We start from the raw sequence: 14,465 nt of genomic DNA on the forward strand, positions 1-14,465 counted from the left end.
GTAGTGAAAGAAACAGAATTGCATCTACATGTCTCGCATCCTGCTTTGCCAATAGGTTTGAACTACAAATGTGGTCACCACTCAAACAAGATGTCAACTGATTGGTGGCCACCCATCCATACTGTCGAAGGGAACATCTGAGCGCTGTTCAAAACCTACTTGAAAACTGACTATTGTCTTGTGTGCTCTTTAATTAAATACTCCAGTTCTCATAGCTTGTTTCTCATTGTGAATCAGAAAAAAAATCAGGTTACAATGTCACCCATCACCAAAAAAACCATAGCTGACAATTCATAAGATTTTTTGGGGGGGGAATCATGGGCTACTATAGGACTCAGTACTAAGTCATGACAATTTAGCTAAACTAGAACTATATAATCTTACAGTCTTGAACGTAGCATAAATTAGTCTACTGAGCTCAGGAGCAATGGGGACACTGTCTTTTTAAAATACTACATATAAACCACAACTGAAATAGCCCCTTCCACCATCATGTTTTTCACAGGGAGAGTAATTAGCAAAAACAGGGCAACACTCTTTGTGCATGCAGCCCTCCATGAGATCAGAAACTGTGGGGGTTTCCCTCCAGCATTTTAATTATATGAAGGGCCTTTGTAGTCTTCATACATACTGGAGGCTTTCTTCTTCAGACTATGATTCTCCTCATGAAGATCACCGATAATGGAGTGGGTGAGGCTACGCTCCTGTTTCTTCGCTTGTTTGTGTTAAGTCATTAACTCTATCGTACACTTGAATAGAGTTATCAGGTCATCAACATACTGACATGAAACCTATCCTTAGACACCTCCACTAACCACAGAAAACACTCAGAAATAACATTTCCGCATCTCCAGGACAAGAGACAAATATGAAACAAAGCTTGTGTACCAATGTAATGCAACACACACTTTATGGACCTACATAAAACACATTTGTCTTTTTAGCTACAATTGGACTTTTTGTTCATGCACAGCTGTTGACACGTGGGTGGACTGACATCTAAGATGAAATGGAAGGAAGTCCTGTAAGAAGTTCAACAGAGAAAGAACCCTTAGGCTCAGTGAAATTGTATCAACATCCTGAGTTAGTCAGTACTTCCTAGAAGTGAGATCTTGCTACACATGCCTTGCTTGAGATGGTGACTAGAGCCAACCACCCACCTCTGCATGTGCCAAAGCCTGGAGCACTCTAACACTTAGAAGGCATCAGAGGACATTCCCTCCGATTTCCTAGCATCTGGTTTTGTTCTCCAAAGTGGCCAGAAATTCCACAATCAGAAATAAAGTAATTCAAATAGCTGAGTATTTTGTTTTGTTTTCATCTGCTTCTGTGATCTTTCTTTACAGCATGTGTCCTAAGCATGTGCGGGAGATCGTACCACCCACCCACAAAGTATTGGGGACAGCCATATTATTCCCCCAAAGCACCAGAATGGGAACTAAAAACAGGCACGAGTTGTTCTCCTTGATTACATTTGGCGTTATAGGTAGGATGTCTTGGGGATATTTTAGGAAGTCTGACAAGCAAACTGCTTTCCATTGTAGTTATATGAACACAGAAGGAGATCCCTTCTGTCAATAGCATGTCTTATTCGCTAGAGGGAGGCTCTTCAATGGCAGTGCAGGATCCAAATGAATGATAATGCTCTGGCTGTGTGGTGGAATCACAAATAGCAATTTTAAAGTAATTTATTTAGTGGGATGGGGAACTTCAAATTCCAGAACTCTGTATGTTTTGGACCACAGTTCCAATAATCCCTCATCAATGGTTATTCTGTCAGGAACTTGTGGAAGTTGAAGTCCAGAGCATCTGGAGAGCTAAAGTTTCTCCATCCTGATTATATAGATTTGCTTTAGAATAAGCCACAGCTGGATAGCTCAGTGGTTTAAGCAATTGGCTGTAGAGTCAGAGGTTGGCAGTTTGATTCCTCACTGTGCCTCCTGAGAAGAGCCAGCCTGTATGGTCTGTGTTCAGTCTACACAACCAATCTCTCTTTCAGAAGAACACCTTCCAGCAGGAACAAATGTCCACAGATCTAGCCCCTTAGACCTTAATCTTAATAGACCCACAGGAATTCTTTTGCTTGAATTGGGGTATTCCAAGTTCATTCATGAACAGCAACAGTTCTCCACAGAATAAGCTACTGTATTTTTCCGTGTATAAAATAGCTCCATGTATAAGATGCCCCCCCCACTTTTCTAACCCAAAATTAAGAAATCTAAGCAAGCCTTAGCAAGTGGAGGGGGAAAGCAGGGATCAAAGCAATTGTGCAGTGCATTGATCCCTCTTTCCCCCTCCACTTGCTAAGTGGACTTAACAAGTGGAGGGGGAAAGCAGGGATCAGAATGACCTGCAGCATTTTGATCCCTTTCCCCCCTCCTGTGTATAAAACAACCCTCAATTTTTAATCTAAAGATTTTAAACAACAGTATCCTCTTATACTTGGAAAAATATGGTACATAGATAGGGAAGCCAATTCTCCACAATTCTTCTGCTTAAGGCAATTGCCTCCCAAAGTGAGCTGTCCCCAGTTCTGGTTTTGTGGAACTAGGATATGGGGAAGAAAAGTAGTAAAAGATTAAGAAAAACATTCTACCTTACTCATTTGCTTGCTTGCAGATACACATACTGAATGAATGAATGAATGAATGAATGAATGAATGAATGAATGAATGAATGAATGAATGAATGAATACAGTGGTGCCTCGACTTACGAACGTCTCGACAAATGACCATTTCGAGTTACGACCAGCCCCGGCCACAAAATTTTGCTTCAACTTGTGGTCGAAGCTTCCAGTTACGAACACAAAAAGGCAGGGGGAAAAGGTGGGAAATTCAAATTGCTAACTGTAGGTGGAGAAGAGGCTGCTTCTTTGTAGCTCTTTTGCCAGCAGTTAGAGAGTGTGCGATTGGAGGAGGTTGCCTGGTAAGGTCAGGTGCTGTTTTCTGCTTTTTAAAAACTGTTCTGGGTGGGTTTTGCAGCATGGTTTTGGGCTGGGGGTTATGTTTCTGTGCTGTGTTGTTGTTTTGTTTTCTGGTGGGTTTTTTTGTTTGTTTGTTTGTTTTGCAGTCCCAGGGTCTTCAGGTCTTGCTTTGCTGTTTATTTTTGGTTTGGGTTGTTTTTGCAGTCCCAGCACCTTCGGGGCTTGCTTTGCTGTTTATTTTTGATTTGGGTTTTTTTAAGCCCCAGCAACGGAGCTTGCTGTGTGCTTATTTTGTGTGTGTGTTTTTTTTTTTTTAAAGCCCCAGCAATGGAGCTTGCCTTGCTGTTTATTTTTGTTTTTGTTTTGTTTTTTAAAGTCCCAGCGACGGAGCTCACCTTTATTTTTGATTTTTGTTTTAAAGCCCCAGAGACGGAGCTTGCCTTGCTGTTTATTTTTGGTGTTTTTTTTAAAGCCTCAGCGATGGAGCTTGCTTTGCTGTTTATTTTTTGTTTTGTTTTAAGCCCCAGCGCATTCCAACCGGGCTTGCTGTGTGCTCTTTTTTTGTTGTTATATTTATTTTTTGCCAAAATGGATTAACCAATGGTGCTTCGACTTACGACCATTTTGAGTTACGTCCATCTTCTGGAACGGATTATGGTCATAAGTCAAGGCACCACTGTATGCAGATCCCAACTTGTTCAATGTTGGCTGAAATCCTGTTGCACAATTTTACACTATGTAAGACTGATGACATCATCAGCCACAGTGATTTGTTTGGAAATAAAACATTTCCCATTCTTCCCCTGAAGGTACCTAAACTCCCATGGAATACCTTTCATTGGCATTTAATTTGGTATATGAAGGTACTATACCTTTATATACCTTTATAGAAAGATGGGGTAAGCATTAAATTTAACCTGCCAAATGTATAACATATTGACTAAAATGCTGAATGAAGGAACAGATTCAGATAGTAAAAAAATTAAATTGGATCAAGATCAAAAGTTATCTCATGTTCAGGAAGAGACAGACCTAAAGTGATAGCTTGGATCCACCTGTGATTTCAAACAGAATGAGCTTGACCATTCCACAATGTTACACCTGCTTCATTCACAAAGTATTTGCTTCTCTAGCAGTCTACAGATGAGCTGTAAAAGTTCATCAATTTGTGCAGTATACTTGGCTTGACATGAAAGTGGAAAAGGAAGGTGAGCAGAAAGGGATGGGGCCAACACTCAAGAAGTTTGCTAAGAAAAACATGTCAGCCTTCACATCTGTGCTTCTTGTTCTCAAAACAAGTCTATATCCAGAAAATGAAACAATTGAAAACATTGCTTTTGTCTGTCTCACTGTCAGTTTATCCCTATAAGAATTAAGTTGAATCAACATCACAGCAGTCAGATCTTTGTAAATTTTCAGTGAACTGTTTCTACAATAAAGAGGTAGCGAAGTGACTCCTGAGACTTCTCACTTTTAAGAGAAACCAAGAAAAAAAACATTCTTTTCTCTTTAGAAGATGTAGCCGTGTTAGTCTGTGCTAGCATATCAGGCAAAACAAATACTCAAGAAGACAAAAATGTTGTGGCATCTTAAAAGACTAAAAGCGATATTTTCTTTTTCTGAAAAATTATTTTCCATTTTAAAAAAATCTTATGGGAAATCTTTTGGGATTTCTCAGAGGTCTTGTGGTCTTATTTTTCTGGAAGGAACATCAAAGTTATTTATGTTTAGGTTTGCACAAACCCTTGTACCACATTGATTTGTGCTGAAGCTTGCTGTTTTTGTGTGTGAATCATGAGGTAACGTTTCTTGTTGCTGTGTTTCCATTAATCACAAAGGCACCCTTTCAACATCACTCCCACCTGTTGGTTTCCACACAAGAATCCTTCCCCCCCCATTTCCCTTTCATATTGTCTTTCTTACAGTTCCCCCTATTAATGTGGAATCACTCAGAAACAAGAACATTTCTACATTTGTAATCCTACCAAGAGATCAACTGCCACTTCATTAAACCTCTTTTTTCTCCATTTCAAACAGGTTTTGTGCTGAGGAACACAGGTAAATTACAATCCCAGGAAAATTGTTTCAGAATATAAAAATGTTGCATTTTCATTTATCAGGTTTTGGAATGCAAATAAATGATCTGTTAATAGTCTGTCTTGCTTTACAAGGTGTTTGCTTTGCAAGGCACTTGTTTCACCAGACTACGAGCTCAAGGAAAGATTATCTACTTTGTAGTGGGGACGGGCATCAAACACAATGTAGAAATTCTGAAAAAAGATCTCATCTGACTTCTTCCATGAAAATATTAGACATGAGCACACATTCACAATTACACCTTCAATACAGTGCAAAGCATTCGGCTCTACCAACACCCACACAGAATCAGTAAGAGAGTATTATTTGGAGAAAAACAGGTAGCAATAACAATGGGTGGAACAAGAGCTTTGCACCTGCTGTAAGACAAAAGCACAAAAATGAAATGCAGTGAAAATGATTGATATTTAAGTGCTGGAAGGCTTTTAAAAAATAATAAGAATATACTATGGATCGATGTTGGATGGATGAGACAAAGGGAAGGGAGAAGGGTGATCCGGATGCGGTTAATGTTGCAGAGTTTTGAATTTTGGTTAAAGTCCTCTAGTTGTGGATGGAGCAGAAGTGCAGAGATTCACAGGGCAGAATTAGCTTCAAGTTCTCCACACTGGAGCAACCCTTTTCCTCATTAACTGGTACTTACAGTCTCAATAACTCACCCCAAGACATTACAGTGGACCCTCGACTTACAGACGGCTCGACTTACAGACTTTTCGAGTTACAGACTTCTCTGGCTGCAAAATTTAGATTCGACTTGCAGCCAGAGAATCGACTTACAGACCAGAAAAAAACCAAAATGGAATAAAAATAGAATAAAAACCACTGGTTATGGGATTGATCGGTTTTCAGTGCATTGTAGGTCAATGGAGATTCGACTTACAGACTTTTTGACTTGCAGCCACCATTCCAATACGAATTAATTCCTTAAGTACAGGGGTCCAGTGTAGTAGGAGAGAGAATAAAAAGCATTTTCTTTACTTACTGTTGCGAACAGATCAAACAGCAAACTAACAAAACATGACTGCCTGCAGCAACAGGCCTCAACAGACTTAGGAGAGGGAAAGAGATATACTGAGCAGAGAGGTGGGGCTCACTTTGAACTCACAAGCAGGGAAGGGACCATTGGTTACTACTAGATGGACCGACAGTCACCCCATCCCAGAAAGGTCCCTCTCAGCCAAACTACTAGAGACAGCATACGAGGTTGCAAAGACTCCCACATGTTAAAACAAAAGAGGAGAAGCAATAAAGGAGCAAAATCTCAGAAGACGATGCAAGATGTGTGTGGAGAGGACATAGTAATACATCCCAGTACATCCAATAACAGCAATTCCCTTCTGCATCTGAATGTACATACTGGAATGATAAATTCAAAACAATTCAAATAAGCAAAAACAACTAAAAAAAGGTATGTCCCAGAATGATTGGGAAGAAACACCACCATATTAATGAGCTCTAAGGTATGTGCTAATGTGTAAAAGCAAGGAATATAAGAAAGAGTTAGGAACAAGCAGAGAGGTACAGAACCTGTGCTCAAACTCAGCAAAAGTGTTGAGGAAAATAGACGGGAACAAGTAGATAAATGGCAGGCAAATCTGTTTTGTTTTGTTTTGTTCTGTATGTACCATTAGGAGTTCCATGTTGGTAGCTTTTGTGATGATCACAGGGGCAACTGGTATAGGTATCAAGTAAAAATATATAAAACAGTTCACAAATGCCATGCTACCATCTGTCTTTGCTTCAAAGGGGTTACATTCTTGGTTCTTGAGATTAGATAGCCAGGCTCACTTTTTAATCTCAAGGTTAGATCTCTACCTGCCCAGCCAAGCACAGTGTGGTAGAAAGATAAGCATTTTCACACACTTTAGATGGACAAGTAAGTGCGCTCCTATTCGCCTTATCTTGTTTTACTTCTAGCTACTTATAGAAGGAAACGGAAAGACCATATCAATTCCCTAGGTGTAGAACTTTGCCCTTGAGCTGCCGACTCAGGGTCAAATGTGCACAAATGTCTGAGATACAGTCATCATGAGCTAGGAGCAACATTTCTCAGGGAGAGGGCCCCATGCAATGGCAACCAGACTAAAGCTTTCCTGTGAAGGTCTTCTGCATGCATTAATCACCACCATGCTTCACAAAGCTATGCTATTCATCAGACACACATAATTTGTATTCTTCACAACTCCTTTTACATTTGATTGATGGAAGCTGTGAGTGGATCAGACTTCAGAGCAAGACAGGCTTTTAGGTTTTCTTTTGTCACCTTTAATATACATCTTTCAGATCTAATATGTGTAGTACTATTTCATACAAAATAATAAATTGGTGTGGTTGGCAGTGAATTATGAAAATATGATTCATCTGAAAATTAAATTGATCCCACATTTGATTCCTAGTGGTAGAATGGAAAGAGTGATGGGCTAGGACTCTGGAGTACAGGGTTCAAATCCCCACTTGGCCATGGAAACTCATTCAGGAAGTGGAACTGGTAAAACCACTCCTTAAATAACTCATTTACCTTGGAAGCCTAATTAAGATTAATATAAGTATTCTGACTTGATGGGACAGAACACACACATTCAGATTAGAGTTAAACCGATCTCACTTTCTTCTGTACTTTGCAATTGAGTCTGGGTATTGCTATTCTGTTAGAAGATCTCTCAAAGACTTGTTTACATTACAGATTTGATCTGGTTTACGAAACTGTCCATGTTCAAGGAAATCCTGAGAATTTCAGTTTGGAAGGGGCAACAAGTGTGCCACTGGCAGCTCAATAAACTATAGTTCCCAGAATATTCTGACAGAAGCCATACTGACCATGTAAAACTGACAAATGCTTTTAGGATAAATGTTACTCAACAGACTTTCATTACAAAATGCACAAGCAGCATGTCCATCATGGGGGAATAAAAGGAAGTGCTTCTTCACACAGCATATAGTTAAACTGTGGAATTTGTTTCCATCGGATAAAATGATAGCAGCAAAATGGGATGGCTTTGAGTAAATCATAGAATCAGGGAACTCTACTACTGGAGGTGACATCCCCCTACTGAAGCAGGAAATTTATAGCGAAAACATTCCCAAGGGGTTGTCACTGGCCATCTACCCTCTGTTTAAAAATGAAAAAGAGTTCACCACTATGTGAGGCACTCCATTCCACTGTTGAACAACAATCACTGGCAAGACATTTTTCCCAATGTTTATGTAAAATGTCATTTCTCGTAATTTGAATCCATTGCCCTGGGTTCTATACACTGAAGTTATAGAAATCAAGTTTGCAACATCTTTCAAAGGACAGCTCTTCAAATATTTGAAGATGGCTATCATGTCACTTACACTTGATCATAGCCAAAAGGTCAAGAAGCAAATAGGTGGCAAGAATACACAGAGGAATTATATCAGAAAGATCTGGATATCCCGGACAACACAGATAGTGTGGTTGCTGAGCTTGAGCCAGACAACCTGGAGAATGAAGTCAAGTGGGCCTTAGAAAGCATGGCTAACAACAAGGCCAGTGGAGGTGATGGCATTCCAGTTGAACTATTTAAAATCTTAAAAGATGACGCTGTTAGATATAGCATAGCCCATTGCTTCTCTAAATTACTCAAGCCCCTTCAACACGACAAGGCAGCAATCTGTGAATAGTATTGCTACCTTCCTTAATTTCAACATGTTGACACACCCTAGTATTGCATTTGTTTTATTATTACTCAATAATACCAGACACAGTCAATCAAAATTATAAAGACATTGACTGGTAGCATATTAAAATTATAAACAAATCATGTTTATTATTATTAACAATCATTTTAAGGAACTACAGTTGAAGAACCACGCTTCATTTTACATTAATTTCAAATTAAGAGATTAAAACAATATGTTTCTCCTCAATATGTTATATTGATTAAATTTTTAAAGTAATAGAGCAGTATAATGTCCATTTTGATACTTCCTTAGTGTCATTTATTTCATCTGTGTGGGGCTACTCTCTGAGTGTACATGTTGGAGTACAGGAATGGGTATAAGATATATGAGTTCTTTTACTACACTGCAGGATAGCAGTTTTACCAACGTACCTGCTTCTGCTAAGGGCTGATTTAAGAGCAAAGCCTATCAAAGTACAGAAGCTTAGTGAGTGCGTCTTCAAGACCCCAGAGACAAGGAAGAAAAAAAAATCTGTTCAGTTATCTAATACATAGATTTTTATTTTTTTTGGAGACCAGAAGATATTTTCAATACTGTAAATGCACCCAGCTACTGACCCACACACACACAATTCTAAAGCCTCAAAATAACTCATGCCTTTGAAGAGAAGTCTCTATTACCTCACTGTGTTTAAAAGGAATAGAACCTTTTGTGAGAAGTCCTTCAGGCTATTCTGCTGCAATGTGCATGGTTGACGGTGCCCAGTGACATGTGAGATAACTATATATGTCCACCTATTCACTTTAATGAGGTGACATGGTTTCACCATTCCAGATTCAGCCAGTAGCTAAATTAGAACTTTTCTGTGCTCTGCCACCACGATGGTCTTTTCTCTCCTCCTTTTGTCTCTTAATCAGGTCCCCATTTTCTTGCTGGATTGGTGTGTCTCCTTGATGGCTAGCAGACCTTGCCCTTAATTTGTATCATTGACACAGATTCCCCAAGTGGTTCCCACAAACAGGCACTAGAGTATAATTAAACTGACAAAAGTGCAGTGAGGAGAAAAGTTGCTTATCTTGTACTTGTCAGCATGTATATATACAGCTTTTCTGCCAGGAGACTTCGCAAAATTGGAACCTCCTGTTTCAGCTGATAGTTTGGCAAATAATCTCCTGCTATAGCCAAGCAAGAGTATTAATTTTTCTTCTTGGCTGTGACTATTTTCAACATGCCTTCTAACATCATGACCTAGATTGCAGAGCTTCGAAAGTTACTTTAGAAAAGTAATTCATCATTTAAAAAGAAAGCCAAAAATTTAGGATTAATAAAAGAATGGCAAAAATTAACCTTTAAAATGTGTGTGAAAATACCTTCAGATATTCCTAAAATGTGCTTCAGGGGTAATTAGAAAGCATTCCAATTAAACCTGCAAAGTAACTTCATTCCCATTCCTGTTACTTCTGAAACGTAACTTCACTACAGGTGAAGTTAACCAGTTTTTTTTCTGATCTGAGCCAGACTGTAAATTCTGTAACATACAGCTCATTTACACTAAGACAGTACCTGAGTATCTGCCCTCCATGAGGGAGATCACCAGAATAAAATGTCAAAAACAGATGGCTTGAGGCCAGGAAAAGCCAGCATCCAGAGAAGGTGTCCAAAACAAAGTCTTCGCACAACACATCCTACCATTAGGAGTGCCTTCATCAAGATATTTGGATTGCCATAAAAAAGCAACAAACCAGAGTGGGTTAAACTCAATAATTTTTTTAATGAAATAGATTTAAATTACAATTCAAATGAAAATATTTTCAAAATTTAAATAATCAAAAAAATTCAATTTTTAAATTTAAATTGTGATTTAAATCAAATCACCCTGCAACAAACTTAACTATACATTGATTATATTTTTATTGCTAGGGATGGCTAGACGTGCTTGTGAAATTTCCTACTTTATGTGCCAGAATGACTTGCCTACAGTGACTTCGGTAGACCGAAGTACCATTTATAGCTTTAGCTCAGGTAGCAATGTTTCTTGGACTGGCCTTGTGTGTCTGTAAATGTTAGAGCTCAGGAGCATTACGGTTTTTTGGACTGCCACTCCCAAAAGCACTCAGCAAGCTTTCCAAGATCGGATTACTTAATGGAAGTTTGATATTCTGAAGTAAGAAACATTATGTTTAAACTTGCTGCAACATTCTTATCCACAAAGAATGAGCAGCACAGACACATGGATTTATGAGACACTTGCACATTATGTCGAAAGTCTGGTGTTTCGAATGGATTTCTTTTTAAGGAAGAAGATTGAGGCTCAAGCCATCTTGTTCTAAAGCAGGGATGGATGGTGTCTAGAAGTGAAGGGGCTTCATAAGCCCCTCCCTGCATCTTGAAGGCACCACGCCTGCTCCTACAACCTCAATCCCTTAACAATTCTTGCAAAAAAGTTTGTGTAGGGGTATTGAAAAGGCTCCTTATTATACTAGAGACCAAAATAACCTTTTACGTTTTAAATTTGAGGGTGGGCAGAGTAGTTGGACCTGGGAGTAAAAGAAGGCAGTTACTTGGGTTTCATAGATACTGGGGTTCACTCAAAACATGGCAAAATGCCCCTCCCCATGTGGGGCCTGCATAAGGAGTCAATGGCAATTGCTCCAGCCTTACATATGCAGAGGGTCTTACACCTGAATCGGGCCATGTCAATATAGGCATTGTTGTTTCCATCTCTTCTCCCTGCCCAGCCAAATCATACTAACCTGAATACTGTAAAATTAATGGGAGCCATGGTGTCACAAACCAGACTCTGGTAGCATCCTTTTGACATGGCAGCATAAGCAAAATGGCTGCAGACATAGGTGGCCCTTTGGAGCAACTGAAGGAGTCTCAAATTGTACTGTACATTCTTCCTCAGAGCCCTCTGTGGTCACGTGGCCAGCATGACTAGACACAGAACACCGTTTACCTTCCCACTGAGGTGGTACCTATTTATCTACTCACATTTTTGCATGCTTTTGAACCGCTATGTTGGCGGGAGCTGGGACAAGCGATGGGGGCTCACTCCGTGGATTTAATCTTACGACTGCAGGTCTTCTGACCTTGCAGCACAGAGGCTTCTGCGGTTTAACATGCAGCACCACCATGTCGCTTTTAAAACACTGCTGCTGCTTCTCAAATAGTGGAATTTGCAAGAGTGCTTCCAAAGGAGCAGACACAACTCGAATAACTTGACCAAATTATATAAAGAAATTCATTAGAATTGAAAGAGGAACCAGATCTCTTTCTTTATTGCAAAATCTAGCGATGCTAAAGAGAAAAGGGCAGTACAGTATTTACAAGGTGTATTCAGCTATTGTAAGTTCTAGGTCCCTATCCAAATGCATTTGCAGCATTTAAACAGATTTTAAAAATATATTTACGCAGAAAAAAGACTGTAGATCTTCAATGGAAGGTCATCAGATTTTGGAACTGGTTGCGTGATTTGGCATCTACCAAGTTGTATCCTGCCTACCAGCCATCTGTCTAGGCCCACTGGAGTTTTCATAAGCCTTGTACATTTGCTTGTTGCCCAGGATAATTTTTTAAAGTGACCAAGAGCATGTCAGGCAACAAAGTATGGGCCTGGTCTTCTGTGCTCACCTTGGTGCAAATCATGACTGTTGTACCTCAGGAAATATTTCAAGCAGCCAATCAAATAGGTTGCATCCACATCTTTGTGAAAAATGCAGAAAAAGCAAGACACTCAGACAATTTGCTTTCAAGGGTGCTATTGCAAATGCAGGCATTTATCCTGCATAGATATCTTCTGCCAATTAGTAGGCATAGAGTCATGTGCAGAGTAGTGGTTAGCATTTTGCACTGGAACTAGGAAGATCTTGGTTCAAGATATTAGTGAGTCATAAAATGCACTGATGATGTTGCATCTGCCAGTTTCTCTCTGTCTCACATATCTAAAAGATCAGAGTGTAGGTAACGTGGGCAGAATTTATTTTATTTATTTATTTATTAAATTTATACCCTGCCCCTCTAGACCATGTCTACTCAGAAGGAGAACCATATGTGATGCCTTGAACTCAGAGAAGAAGAAAAATAGGTTATAAGTGTGACTAAATAATAACAGTGATAACAACAACAATCTAAATAAAATAATAAACTATGTTAATGAAGTACAAAACCATCTGGACATGTACAACGATCACACTAACTCTACCATACATTAATTTAACACTGTTTTCCCCCATGTCTCATTTTCTCTTAAGTCTGGAAATAAGCTGAACTATAAATCTCAGTCAGTTCCCATGTTACTCAATGTGGATCTACATGATCATCCCCATGGGGACCGTCCATAAAGCATGTCACTCTTTTAAAGCCCTTTTTACCCCTTTCCCTTCCCCTTTTGACAATTAATCACTATAATAAAAATATTCCTCACCCCAAAATATATCACAAAAGTCATGATCTAGGCCTAAGCATTAATGTGGATAATATATAGCCCCATTTATTACATATAAGGAAATGTAAAATGTACAGCATCAGCAGCACTAGCAGAAATGGAGGTGAGAAGTGGTTCTTAGACCTTCTAAACAAGACTGGTCAAGTTTTGTTTTGTTGTGGTGGTTCTGGTGCATTTTACATTCTTTTCTTATTCTGAACTTCCTGCATTACCAGAAAGTTTACTTGCAATTAACACATTCTCCTTCCCATATGCAGCTTCTACAGCTTTCTGCTTGACTGCATGTTGTAGATCTCAATTATTAAGGTCTGCTGGAAATGGGTCCCAAAGGGTCAAAGTGCAAGGGTTTTTGAAAGCAAGATGATGACATCATTTGCCACCACCTCAAGCTTCCCAGGGTAAGGGAGATTTTTCCCTGGTGGAATTGTTTTGAACTATCCGTGTTGTAATGTAGAATGTTGGCTTGAATGGGCAAGTAAGAGCTATTAGCTTTACAAAAGATCAGCACCGGGTAGAAGAAAAAAGTGCTAAATCTAGTTTGTTGGTGTGGATGAACACAATTGCCAGGATTCTAAAGACTCTTTTTTTGGGTTGTTGGGATTGCCATCAGAAATGCTTACATTTACAAAATTTACCAGTACATCATTGACATCCTTGTCAGCAGGTAATCCGATGTAGCAGAAACTACGGACACCTTCCTATGAGATGCTTCTTTGATTCACTGTTAGTATCATGAATAATCAATATTATCAGTGCTAGGCACTAAGCAAAATGACAGGGGACATTTTAAGCTAAGATGATCTTGACCATGAACAAACAGAAAGGTAGGTGTAGCCAGAGTCCACATCCAGCAGTCCTGGAGCCAATGGTAGGCAGTGACACATGCAAGAAACTTTGTGATATTTTCAGCCCAGTGTTCAAGCCTATCACAGTCTTTCTGGATTTTGTTTCTGTCTTCCAGGATATTAGTTATTCCACCCAATTTTCTGTCATCTGTACATCTGATGAGTATTCCCTGCATTCCCTCATCCAAGTCATTAATCAAAATGTTTAAAAGCACCAAGCCTTGTGCTACTCCACTGTTACCTCTTCCCAGTTTGAGAAGGAGCCACTGAAAAACATTCTCTGAGTACAATTCAATAACCAACGGTGTGCTCACCGGACAGTTGTTCTGTCCAGCCCAGACCTAGTCAGCTTGCTCGTCAGAATATTCTGAGGCACTTTGTCAAAGGATTAGCTGAAGTCAAGATCTATTTTTTCAAGGGCATATATAAATTCTCTTTGTATATTAACCTATATCATGCAAAAGGAGATTGTCTGTCCTTTTTACTTCTTTTTTTATATATTATCTA

This window comes from Pogona vitticeps, chromosome 5 (assembly GCF_051106095.1).
Source record: "Pogona vitticeps strain Pit_001003342236 chromosome 5, PviZW2.1, whole genome shotgun sequence".
NCBI lineage: Eukaryota > Metazoa > Chordata > Lepidosauria > Squamata > Agamidae > Pogona > Pogona vitticeps.